Raw genomic sequence first — 13,266 nt, 5'->3', positions numbered from 1 at the left:
GGAAAGAAATACCTATTCAAGACATCCAAGACACACAGAAGTGCCACAGAAGTAATAAAATTCATATCTGATGATTTTAGAAGAAAGAGATACTAATGAAAAAAGATTGGGTTTGACCAAGGATGCAAGAAAACAGTAGATTCATCATCCAACATGTGTTGCTGGTAACAGAGCAATTAAGCATGATCACAAAGGTCTACTCTTTTTTTTTTTTCTTCAGAAACTAGAAATATTTTCTTTCACTGGTGTCTAGAAGATCCAAAACACCTCTCTGCAGTCAGTATTCAGGAGACACACAACATATGGTTTCTGAAAACTGGCAACAGAACAGTTTCTCATTCTCTAGTCAGGCACTCATTGAAGATGCTCAGAGGACTATCAACACAGCAAATACTCCTTCTTGCTGATGCACTTTTTTACTGTAGTGACCTAGATAATCTTCTGATAAAAAAGGCATTTTAGTGACATACCTCATTTATTCAAAATCAAGTGTTCAATATGCTTTGGTTTAATTACTGCATGTAACAAAAACTGAGGAAGAGTCATATACTTGTAGGTATAAATTCTGCCTTCTTGTTTTTTTCAATCATTTTGTATAATTTTACTCCTAATACACACAGTGCATTTTTGCATCTTTAATTTCAGTCTAGTAGTTGAGGTCATTCTAGAAGTTCATATGATGCTACAGTCTTCAGGGGGAAAACGCCATTATTTCTAGCTCTACAAATTTAATTTTCACTCATATGTTTTTGAGCAAAATATATTTAGGGAAAAATATTACAAAACAAAAATCAGATGAGAGCATTAGCTACCTCTCTTACTTTCTGAATTTACCAGTCCCTGCCTGCCTTTCTTTCTCAGCCAAGGTAAGTAGATTAAGGCTTTTTACTCCTTCCTAACTTCCCTTTGTTCTGAGTATCTACATAGTTTCAACTTATGGCCCTGACTTTCTGTACTACATTCCAAATAGCCCCATTTTTCTGACAGTGTTCCAATAAAATGGCACTAGTACACCCTAAAAATGGGTTGGAATATCAGAAAGGCTTACTACAGACTTATTGCCACTGTCCTAAGCTTAAGGATGAGTAGTGATCTAGACAAGAATATGACCACATGAAAATTAGGCTACCCTTTTGCTGACATAAAAAGCAGGCAAATTACTGAGATTCTATCATCCTGGAATTATCTACAGCTTTTTGGAAATGGCTTATAACAGAGGTCTACTAGTACAGGACCAAGAAAAAAATTAGTAGGAAAAATACTCTGTTTCCATAGACTTGGTATCTTCAAAGAAGAGGCTGTCCTCAGCCCTCTAGCAGGCATGTCAAGAAGTGAGCCTAGAGACAGGCTATTCTGTGTACACCCTCAAGGAAGAGGCATTGGTGATCCATTAACTACCTTTCGGTTGACAGATTCATGAAGAACACACTGGGAATATCTCTACAGACATACCCAGGGAGGTTGTGGAGTCTCCCTCCTCGGACATACTCAAAAGCTGTCTGGACATAGTCCTGGGCAATGATGTCTATGTGGCCTTGCTTGAGCAGAGGGATTGGATCAGATGATCTCCAGAAGTGTCTGCCAACTTCAGCCACACTGTGATTAATGTGATTCTGTGATAGCTAAAGTCCTGAAATGTTTGGCATCCACAATCAATAGCTTTGGCTGTGGAAGTGTGTGAGGTAGTGTAATGTAGTGTAGTGCAGCGTAGTGTAGTATAGTAGGTTCAGTAGGCTCCTGTCAATAGTCTCAGCCACATGCCTATAAAGAAGGGGTGGAGAATTAGTTTGAATGGAGTTAATTATGAAGTCTTTATTGTGAGATAGTAATTAGGGCTGAGATCTTAAGGAACAGCTCTCCCAGCTCCCTCCTATTTTATAAATAGAGTGGAAGAGCTTCTAATGTGCTCAAAGGCAAATCTGACCCAGTGGAGTTTGCTTGTGAGTGTACACACTCAGATGGGAAGGAAGTGTTCATGTGGGATGATACAAGGCAGAGAGAAATAGCAAATTCTTCAGCCACCTCTCAGCCAAAACACAACACCTGACTTCAGCAATGCAAAGAGATTTAGCATTTCCTAACATACCAAGCATGAACACAAATCTGATGAGTTAGCAAGCATGACATCTACAAGTCTGGGATCATAATTTATTTTATGTAAGACTGCCTAGTGGTATAGATATACCTTTCTAGCAATCTTTCCCCCTTTAAAGCAGGGGAGTATTGTTCCCATTGAATCTTTGGCAGATACTTTTTCCTTTCAGTTCCTAAAATGAACCATCTTGTAGCATCTCAGAAACAGAAGGCTGAGCTTTTTATCAATGCTACAGAAAGATCAAACTTCAGAAAGACACCTTTCCTTAAGACTTTCAGCAGTGATCTTCCTTCCTACTTCTCTGTTCTGGAAAAATAACGGCTTTTCTGTCAAGAGTTTTGTGTAGTTCTGTGGATAAACTTATGCCTACTATGTTGTAGGACAGCAATAGCTGTGTACAATCATAAGCGTTACCTTGTGAACATATAGGGCAGAAAAAAATGTCAATGAAAGAAAAATAGAGGCAAAAAAGATAAGTCTACAGTAGGCTACCATGTCTCTCATAGGTGCACATTCAATTGCTTTGGAAATCAAAGCAAAGAGTAAATATACAGCACAAGACAAGCTATCAGATAATAATATTAAAATAACAGACAACAGGAAATTTTCAGTTCACAGATTTCAGAGACATCTGTTCTGAGCCTATTAATAGTCAATATTATTATTAATTTCTGGAATTATTGATTGTAAAATTAACAGAATATACAAAAATATATGTTACATGATAAGTGTACGGTAATGTAAGCAGTCACTTAAATTGGCATGCTGGGCAGAGGGTCCATTTGAACAACATAACGCAGTAACTTTGAACAGTCTGGCACAAGCCCTGCCTTTCAGAAACAAGGTGCCTACTCCACACTTGGAGTGAGGACTTCCATATGAATCACCAGTGGGAACCAGAGATTCTGAGAATGGTTTGAGCTCAGCCCTTTCACCTCCATTTCAAAAAAAGGTTGTTGTCAAAGTGACAAGGACTGGAAAAAGAAATTATGTGAGACCTGGAGAACCTACCTTAGGGTAAAACTGTTTCCTTTACATAAAAAGTTTAGGAAATGACATGGCAATAGTCTAAAATTGCCTGCATTATTTCTCGTAATCTAGGTCTTTAATCTAGTAGATAAAGGCATAGTAAGGAGGAGCTGAAACTACATAAATACAAACTGAAAATAATCTCTGATTTTTAAGAGAAAATTATCTATTAAAGTGGTTGCAGTTGTTTCAGTGGAAACTTTTAAAATCAAAAGATACTGTGATTAGTATCTTAAATCAAGACACTTATCTTGATTCATAATGTAAAGAAATTGTGGAATAATTTAAATTACATATTTTTAGGTAAAGACATTGGAATTTTTTAACTGTTAACATTGAAACAGAAGCTATGGACTATATGCAAAAAATTACTGGGAAGTGTCACTTTTTTGTGTGATACAACATGCCTACATTAATATCAGTACTAGTACCATCAGTTCAGACTGGAGTTCAATTTTATCTCAATACAGAGTTGAAAAAAAAAGAGACTGTCTTCTATGGCAAAGACAGCTATTTCGAACATTAGGGGCTATGTGTTAATCAAGACTCTTGTGTTCTGGTATGATTGTTTACATGGAAGTATATAGCAGCGCTTCAGCAGTTCCAGATTTTCTTTCTCTCTCGAGCTATGCTGGATCAATAACCAAGTAGCTGGGAAGAAATTCAAATAGTTTTGCTCAATACATTTGTATCCAAATGTGAAGAACTCTGTGTCTGACCTCTGCAGGTCCCTGAGATGCTCCAGGACTGTTAAGTCTACCGAGCAGTTATGTTCCCTTGGTGCCCTTAAATGCTCCCTCCTCAGCTTGGACTGAAAGCACATGGGAGGCCACCCAGTCAGATCCTGACAGCTGAGCTTCCAGGCTGCAGTCCTTGTTGATTTAGCCTGTCAGCTTGTCTCTTTACAGCCTTCTTCAACACAGGCATTACTCAATTTTCAGTAGCCCAAGATGCAATCTGAGCTCAACCAAATACTCTGGAAACCAAACAGATTTTATCAAACGCGGATGTTTGGCACGTCTGAAGGAAACTGACTGTTATATTGGTGGTAGAGCAGAAGAAAATACAAACTACAGAAGATGGGACAAAACAATTCTTAAGAGTTGTGCTACTGTCTTTTAAAGGTTTGATAAATATAAAAGAATATTTTCATTTTCTGAATGTTAGGGTGACATCTCAGACAGCCCAAATCCCATTACAAACACTGCTTCATCCTGCCCATTTGGAGTGCTGAGACAGTGAATAGATCTAACTGCTCATTTAGAAGTACTACATGCGTTGTATTGGAACAACTGATATAAAAACACGCTATCCCACGCTCCCACTTTTCCTGCTATTTGCCAATTCGTAATTACAGTATGTAAATACACAGCAGAATGGGTCTTTGGTTAATCAAATTGATTTAATTGCTGAATCCCCACAGATGAATGTGAACAGAGTCTTCTCTTTTCTCATTTTTTGTTGGCAAAACATAGCCACACAAATGATAAAAATTCCACCAGAAATAGGAATGGGATTTGAATAACTCTCTTACTGGAACACTGCTAGAACACCTGTAGTCGGATTCAAAGGACTCTAACAAGGTAATTCCTCATAATTTTAGAGCTGTAAATTATGGCATACCCTAGAGATACTGAATTAATTAGGCCTTTGTAGATTATCAATGTGTATATGTCTATTTTATATGGAAATCTGGCATTGTTTTTCATTTTCTGAATTATGTTATTAAAAAGGCAGATATAGTAACACAAAAAAAAGTTGCAAAGGGTTCACCAGATATGCTCATTAGTTTACAGTCTGAATATAAAGCTCTTGTAATAGTTATGAGTGCTGTTGTTAATATCACATTTAGCACTAGTCATTGGAACCACAACATTATCTTGATTGCTTTTGGCAGGTAACTGAAACATATAATCTAAAGAAAGAAAGCCTGAAGATGTCCTTGACAAAATAGTGGGTCATTAAAATCTGATGACTTCATGAGCTAGTAAAAATACATGTAACTTTCAGAGTTTTGGACCTGCATTGGATACATTCATGCTATGGGACCCAGGAGCTTGTCAGTTCCTCAGGCCAGGTCAAAACTTTTCCCAGGTCCAACCTCTGTATCAATGTAGGACACATTTCTGTGCAAGCCCTCGTTAATTCTTTCTGTGTGAAGAAGATGTGAGTGTGCACTCCTTCAGCGGTGGTAGCCTGAAGGATTTGGGTACCAGAATCCCAGAGCATGCCTTGCTATCCATCAGGAGCAAAGCTTCAATCTGACATCTGTGATAAGATAAACTAAAGCCATTTGTTAGAGACATTTTGTCAGCAGAGTCCCAGATGTACATGAAAATTCATTGTCCCCAGCAAAGGTTTTGGGGCTTAAATCCTCAGGGTCAAACAAGAAAGTTGATCCCAGTCCTTCCATATCCTGGATGAATGTTGTGACCGTTCTTGTACAGAGGGGAATAGCAATACTAGTAGTAGTAGTAGTAGCAATTATCTTGAACTGTTCTTTGAACAAAGTCAACTGTAACTGCATACTGGGTCCCATGCCAGAGGCATTCTGAGAGGGCTAGCTCATCAGAGGATGCTGAAGGAATATATCATCTTGATCAGGTTTTAGCACAGATAGGTTTTAGGCTTTTCTGCCCTGCTTAATTTACTAAGCTGCTTCTGAGAACCTTAAAAAATATTTGGGAAACAAGGCTAAGAAGTCCAATCTTAAAGACCTTAAAGGTCTGGTTCAGTTCCACATTCAGAGATCCGCATTTAGATGTCTAAAAGTATCTGTCTGCATGTGAGGTAGGAGACTGAATTCCCAATATATTAATTCAAGACCTAGTCAATATGGTCAGGTGAGTCTAGAGAGTTCTTTGGTACACCAAATGGGATGTTTCCTTTACACTGAGTGAACTGAGCTCTGCTGACTAACAGCTCAATTTATTTGCCTAGACATATGCTTTTGAGATGCCCTGATAGCCTCCCTGGCCAATTGCTAGTAGTGCAGTAGACCACAAGTCCTGTGTTAAATCTGCCAAGCCTGTGCAGATATCTTAGGTACTCTAGGATACCTAAACATCATTTGATGCCTGTGGTTGAACATCTGAGCTGGACCCTGGGATTCTACTGTAAAAGGGGCTTAGACATTAGCATACTCATAGACACTTTATCGCATTTAGATAAATTAACCTAGATTTCCGAGGCTGAAGGTGAATCCTATCCATGAAACTCAGGGGTTAGTTACCAGCTGAGACAGTGTTGTCAGAATTGGTTTTCAAGTTAGGCACTGATAAGTCCTATTCAGAGGCACCTATTGCCCTTATTCAGCTCTGTCCATAAATGCTTGGAGCAAGCTCAATCAATTCTAGACTACCTGAGCCTAGAAACAGATTTATAAAGGTCATTCATATTTCACAAATAGTGCCACTGCTAACTTTTGATCTCAGCAGTTCATGAGAATACTGATTTAAATGCTTACTATACGTTTCTTTAAGACTCAGGATAAAACTGCTACCAGATTTCAATTCTAAACAAAATAAAATTCTTACATTGCTTTTGTATTTGCTTTGTGTGATAACTACCTTTTCAACGTATTGCTAAACTCAATTAGAAATTCTTACTTGTGCTGCAGTATTTTGCTGAGACTAATGAACAAAGTTTCATAAAATCAGCTGTGACCATGTGATGACTATTAAAACTTATAAAACCCTTAACAATTATCATAAGGAAATCAGCATACTATGGCACTGTTATAGGGTGCATCGTGAACCAAAGTACTTCTAGCTCATCAGAGCTTCGCCTGTTCATGCTGGAGCACAGACCTGGTTTTAAGCAAACAGATGGAAATACAAACCTCTGATATTCCTATTCTACTTTGTGCAACAAAAATGCTTAGAAAAGAGGAATTACATTGACCTTGAAAGACTATTGCACTGTACCCTGCGCTCAAATTTCTTCCTTTCACAACTCCCTTTTCTATCATTTTCTATCAGTTCTTTTTTATACAAGCAAGTTTCTGATGTTTTTTAAACTAATCAAACAACTGTCACACACCTTTAAGACAGTTTTATTCCAGGTAAATTAGCAATTTTTAGAATTCTTTCATACCTTTCTTTCCTTGCACCTTACTTGTAACACTGTATACTATTATTTGCTGTCAGCCTGGATGTTAATTCTTTTCTTCAGTGTTTTCTGCCCTTACTATTTGTGTCTCTTCTGGCAACAACCAAAGCTGTCCCTTCATAATTGTCCTCCTCCTTCAGATTTTGGCTAGCAAACTGAGAGTGTTATAGTCAGGTTGGTAATTATTTCACAGTAGGACCTTCCATTGATATTCTGAGATGCTGAAACACTTGTTTTAGAGAACACCAGACATTTGACTTACACATGCTTTACTTTTCCAGCAGTCAGAAGCTTTCCTAACACTTAAATCTTTCTGCAGTTCTGGTTTTCCTACTGATCTCTTTTTTTTTTTTTTTTTTTTTTTTTTTTTAAATGCCTTATTCCCTCCATACCTATCTTCACAGCTTGCCTTCTTTGTGTGTTGTAGCAGAGAGCGGGGCTAGGATCCATCTTTGTTTAGGTATCTATATGTAGACATCTACATGTGAGCTATTCACACTAGGATCTTAGAGAAAACACATGTCCATTTTAGCTTGTGCTTCACATAGTCCTCAAAGAAGGTCAGATGAATTGCACCTTAAAACTACACATTAGCGTCCACTGGCTACAAGAGTTTATTTTAACTAACAGAAATATATACACATTTACATTTCAGGTGTCTGTACCTATATGGGAACTTGACCATAAAATTAATATAAACTATCTAGGATAAATCATGTTATCTTTAATAATAAATTTTGCATGCAAGTTGAACCCATAACAAAACTTAGAAATAAATCAGCAATTTTAGTGTGTATATTTATTCCTTTATACTGCTTTTCTTTTTCCATCCTGCCACAAAATGCCTTTATCTTCACTGATATTTAGTTTTTTCTGGGTTTGAGCTTTCATTGTCCACTGAATACTGCAACACTGAACGTATTGTACTTAACCTAACAGCAGTTCAATGAAGTAATCCAATAACATATTCTAGGTGCCTACAGAAACAGAAACATCCTGGCCATAAAAAATAATGCCCTTGAAAAGCTATTTGGAGAAACATTTAGTTCTCTTTAGTCTTTCAGAATGAAGATGTGTTGTATGAGGTATTTTATACATGCAAATGCTTCATTTTCTTTCTTTAAGTCTTTATAGTACTATTTGTTTTCAAATGAGTTTTGTGGTTGTTTCATACAAGGAATGCAAAACCCAGGGTACATTTCACCATTCTGTGGTTTGCCATCTATTTTTCTTCAATAAATCATCATTGAAGATGTGAACAAGTTTAATTTCACAATATAAATATTTCCCTTTTCAATTTGTGTGTTTGTACATGTGTGCCAAACCCAGTTTTTTTCTAAAAAGCAATAACCTAAGAAACCGCAAATTTGGCGCAGCATGAAGCTGTGCCAAATAATACTCCCATGGAAAAACTGCACATGATACAGATCATTTATATTTATGAATCCTGAGCTTGAAGAAATACCTATGTTTTTATTTAACTTTGTTTGGAAGCCATATTCAGTGATTTCTGACTTGTTGGTAACATAATAGTATAGATCATAAATGTTCCTCCTGCTGTTTGCCTGTCCAACAGACCTTGGCATAAATAAACAATCTCAAACATAACTAAAGTACTGGTATATTCCGAACTTGAATAAAATTTTGAAAACATGAACACTAGAGAGAATATCAGTTACATAGAATCATAGGATCATTTAGGTTGGAAAGAACCTTTAAGATCATTAAGTCCAACCATTGCTGCCAAGTCCACTAAACCATGCCCCTAAGTTCCACATCTACACATCCTTTAAATACATGCAGTGAGGTATTTAAAACACATGCAGAATAATAATTACTGGGCTTAAAACTGTTTTCTCTATCTAATCTACTTTCTCGTGCAAGAACATGGCATAGTGACTTGAAAGTGGAAAAGCTAGTGGAGCCCACTGCCATCCACCTTTTGATCACAGCTCTACCATCTTTTAAGCCAGGTTAAAGCCACTGGAGCCAGCAATAAAAAGGGAGAAGGGTGTTTGTCAGACATGTTGTGGAGGAATGTTTGGAAAAGACAGGCTCCAGCAACATGGATATCTGCGATGCCTCATCTTCCTCTCAGGTAAATTAGAAGTGCCTCTACATAGTGCTTCTCTCTTACAGTGGCAGGAAGCTACAGGTTTTTTGCAACTGCTTTTCCCTGCTCATTGGGTTAATTGGACCCCTAATAGAGCACGAAATAGGAGGATTCTGTTTGTGCCTACTAATCCAGCAAGGAATCAGAGACTTCTGATTCAAGAAAGTAGAGTCTTACTTGGGTGATGAATTTTATTGTTAAAGACGTTATGATGACACATAAAAAAGACTTAGCTTATTGTTACTGAGTTTCTATGTGTTGTGACTGAAACCATTTGATCTGATATTAACAGGATTTATGTCTCAGTTACTTGATAGAACAAAAATTCTTTGGCATAAATAGCCTTCCAACGTTCTAGAAAAAATGGATTAGAAAATACAAATCTACTTTCTGGAAGGGTCAATGCTACAAAAAAAAATTCTTCAATCCTGCTTGCTTGTTTTATGTTCTGGAAACCAAGTTTAGACTTGAACTAGGATATACATCTCAGTCACAGGAGTAATTAGGCTGACTAATGTAGCCTTTGACAGGATCTGTACAGCTGCAACTCCTGTTCTTCTACTGCGTCAAGTAACTTCCTTTATAGCTAAGAGTGTCTTTACACTACCCTGACATAGTATCTCTACTACTTCTGTGAGACCAATAAAGACATTTTCTGGAAGGAATACAGTTGACATGCCATCACTGTGTTCCAGTTACCATGTCCTTTCAGCCAGTACAATGGAACAGCTAAATAAAGGCTGAGGTGCAACCATTTTCCAGTATCATGCATCCCAAGTTCCTCAGGAGTAGCATTTGAGGTTCAGTCCATTCTATTAGTTGACTCTCAGTTCAGCTAGATCTAAGCAGCCTGGATGCCTTAATCTTCAGAGCTCACTGTCTTAAATGAGATTTCTGTCACAGAGCTTCTTAGAAAAAGACCTCACACCCTTTCCCCCAAAATTCCAGGCAAAGCTGGTGTCCAAATAAAACCTAAGGAAAAGAAATTATTTTGCCAGTTGGCCAATAAAAACTCCTTGAAGTTTTAAGATAATATATCAGGGAGATTTCACATTTGCATTCTCTCAGTGAGATTTCTTTACTCTTGCTCCTCTCAGTTTGTTATGTTTGGCCACATTGCTGGGTCTGCTCTAATTCAGTTCTTTTGGACTCCAGGAGATCTATAATTATTATTTAAGAACCAGAGTTTTGTCAAAGCAATACAGCCCAATTAATCTTGTTTCTTGTAATAAATATAACAAAAAGTGGGGTTTGGAAAATGTATTCATGTTGTGAACAGTAGAAACAAACCACTGAGGCAGACTTAAAAGTCCATGGACTGGTTAAAGCTTTTTAATGACCTAATTTGCCCTAGAGCAAACAGTCACCACCATTTTGAATGTTGTGATTTCCAGATCTAGTAGCCACAGAAAAGGAGTGTTCCAAGAACAACATGACTGTGGGGACACTGATGTTTAGATGATCGGCTCTAACCATCAGACTGCATGATTATGCTCAGGACTTATACCACAGTTACTTACATGTTGTTTTTATTAAACAGAAGACTTCCAGGAGTAAGTTAATAACTAGGTTTGGGATGATTCTCTGTTCTTAAAAGCATTTTCATTATGAGACAATCAACTAGCAAGTTATTTGCATTAGCTCTACATGTATATCCAGATCTTCCCATGACATGTTCATGCATAGTCCTCGCCAGAGGTCAGGGGTACTCCTTGCCAGAGCAACATTTACTAATGACAGTAAGGCACCACAGGCCAGGACTCAGCCATACACCTCTGAATTCCTGCCCTGAACAGGTCAGGACATATTGTACATGTATTTTACTGAATGGAATTCCATTAAAATATGTACCTCAGAGTCTGGCTCCTCTTGATAGAAATATAATGAACCAACTAAATTCACTGGTGCTTTGTCCAAATAAAAAGTGCAGTACTGGGAGGCTGTTCAACAGAAACAAATAGCCCTATGTCCTCTTTACCAGGCAGATATCTGCCTATCAGAAATGCATTGCGATTAGAGGTAAGGAAAGATTCTTGGCAAGTATAAATACCCTTCAACAGGAAGTCTTTTAGCCTCTTCGAAGAGAAATTTCAGCACTGACAAAACCAAGACCACAAGAGCATCCACAAAGATTCTTGAAATTAATCCTTCCTGATTTAAAGTGGAAGACAGCAAAATTTTTATTGAATCGTCCTACTGCTCTCAAATTATAATGTGCTCTACTAGATTGCAGGTCAGTCACACCAATCTGGAGGATATTATTTTTTTTCCTTTTTCCCCCCACTTATTCTTTTCATTCCGACAGCACTATTGATGAAGACCTCAGGAAAAAAATACCAGCGCCCAAGACACTTTGATGGCCTTTCCACTGTGTAATTATACTTACTCTTGATAACACTAAAGACATGCCTTATTGGTAGTGGCACAGGCTGCTTTCCTTTTCACAGAGAGATGGATTGTTTCTGCAGGCCTTGATGGCCTTCAAATTATCTGAGCACAGAAAAGAGAGCAGAGTGAATTTTATTTTAACTCATTTTATTTCTAAATTTATTTCCCAGTAGCTAGAAGGTGATGACTGCCCCAGCAGTCAAGTCAATTGTTATCTGTGGGACTTGATTATGTTTAGACCCAGTCTCTCATTTTGAGCAAGACACAGTTAATGAGGAGAGAAATGAAAAGTGCATTGAGTCACAGTGTGTTTGTGGTAATTTGTGACACATTCACTCTACTCAGTTCTTTGTTTATTCCTTCCCCCCTCCATGCAGGTCCTGTAGAAAAAGGAACAGATAAGCGAATTCAGTGGTAGACAGTTAAGGGTGTTGAAAGTAATGAATCTATATCTCTCTATCTCTTTCCCCATTGTTGGCAGTAATTGGAGCAGTGTTCATCTATACAGTAAAATGCCAGTGAAGCCCATCTTAACGAAACATCTTTTTTTCCATTATTTTGCAACACATTTTTCATTGACACTGCTAGTTTTTATTTTCACTATGTGCCTTTTTTTTTTTTGCAAGCTCTTTGCCACTCTTCTAAATAATAGTCCATTAAACAGTTCACAGTGTGTGTTCTGTAGAAATGTAAAAAAGTGATTGGATGATACTAATTAAGGAGAGATTTTGTTTCCACTTACTGCAGATCAATGGTGGGTTACATTAAAGCTGCGTTTTTGTGATGAGTTTAAACACAAAAGAACAGCTGTGCTAAATACATATTTCAAGGCTTACAGGTAGGTGAAATAAATCTTTCTTTCTTTGTCTATTTTAAAACTATAGCAAACTGTATGTGTAGAATAGTAGTAAAATAAAAAGGCAAATTTCTCACTGCAGATTTTTTTTTTTTCACTTGTGGTAGCAGAAACTGTTAAATCAGGAATGCCAATTGCAATGCATTGAGATCCTGTTGGCTTTTAATTTACTCTATAGCCTACTATGCATTAATTTTAATGAGACTTTTTTCTTCTGTTTTCTACAGTTGCCACTCTAAGGTACCCCCTCTCTGATTTATGGCAATTTAGATACAGGAAAAAAATGTCTTAGTGAGAAACCTCTTCCTGTATTTGAACCCACATTTCTTCCTTTAATCCTAAATTATTCTGAGCATAAAATTTAACCGAAATCTCCATACAGAGATATGTTCATATGCAAAGAAAAGTGGCAGCTCATTCCAGTCAGATCAATTAAAATAAAAATTCACTATTCGTTGGCATTCCTTGATCAGCACAAACAACGTTCAGAGGAAATTCACCTGGTTGCCTCCAAGTAACATAATGAATCCTGAACACATATGACAAGGAACTAACAGAGAAAATGCTTTTCAGGCACTTGCTCTAAATATTAAAACCAGTTCACTCTGACTATTTTAGAAATGTATTTTATTTAATATAGGGTCTTATATAAGAGAACTATAGGGACCCTGCTTT

Source organism: Falco peregrinus, chromosome 4 (assembly GCF_023634155.1).
Source record: "Falco peregrinus isolate bFalPer1 chromosome 4, bFalPer1.pri, whole genome shotgun sequence".
NCBI lineage: Eukaryota > Metazoa > Chordata > Aves > Falconiformes > Falconidae > Falco > Falco peregrinus.
Note: the sequence above shows the minus strand (reverse complement) of the source record.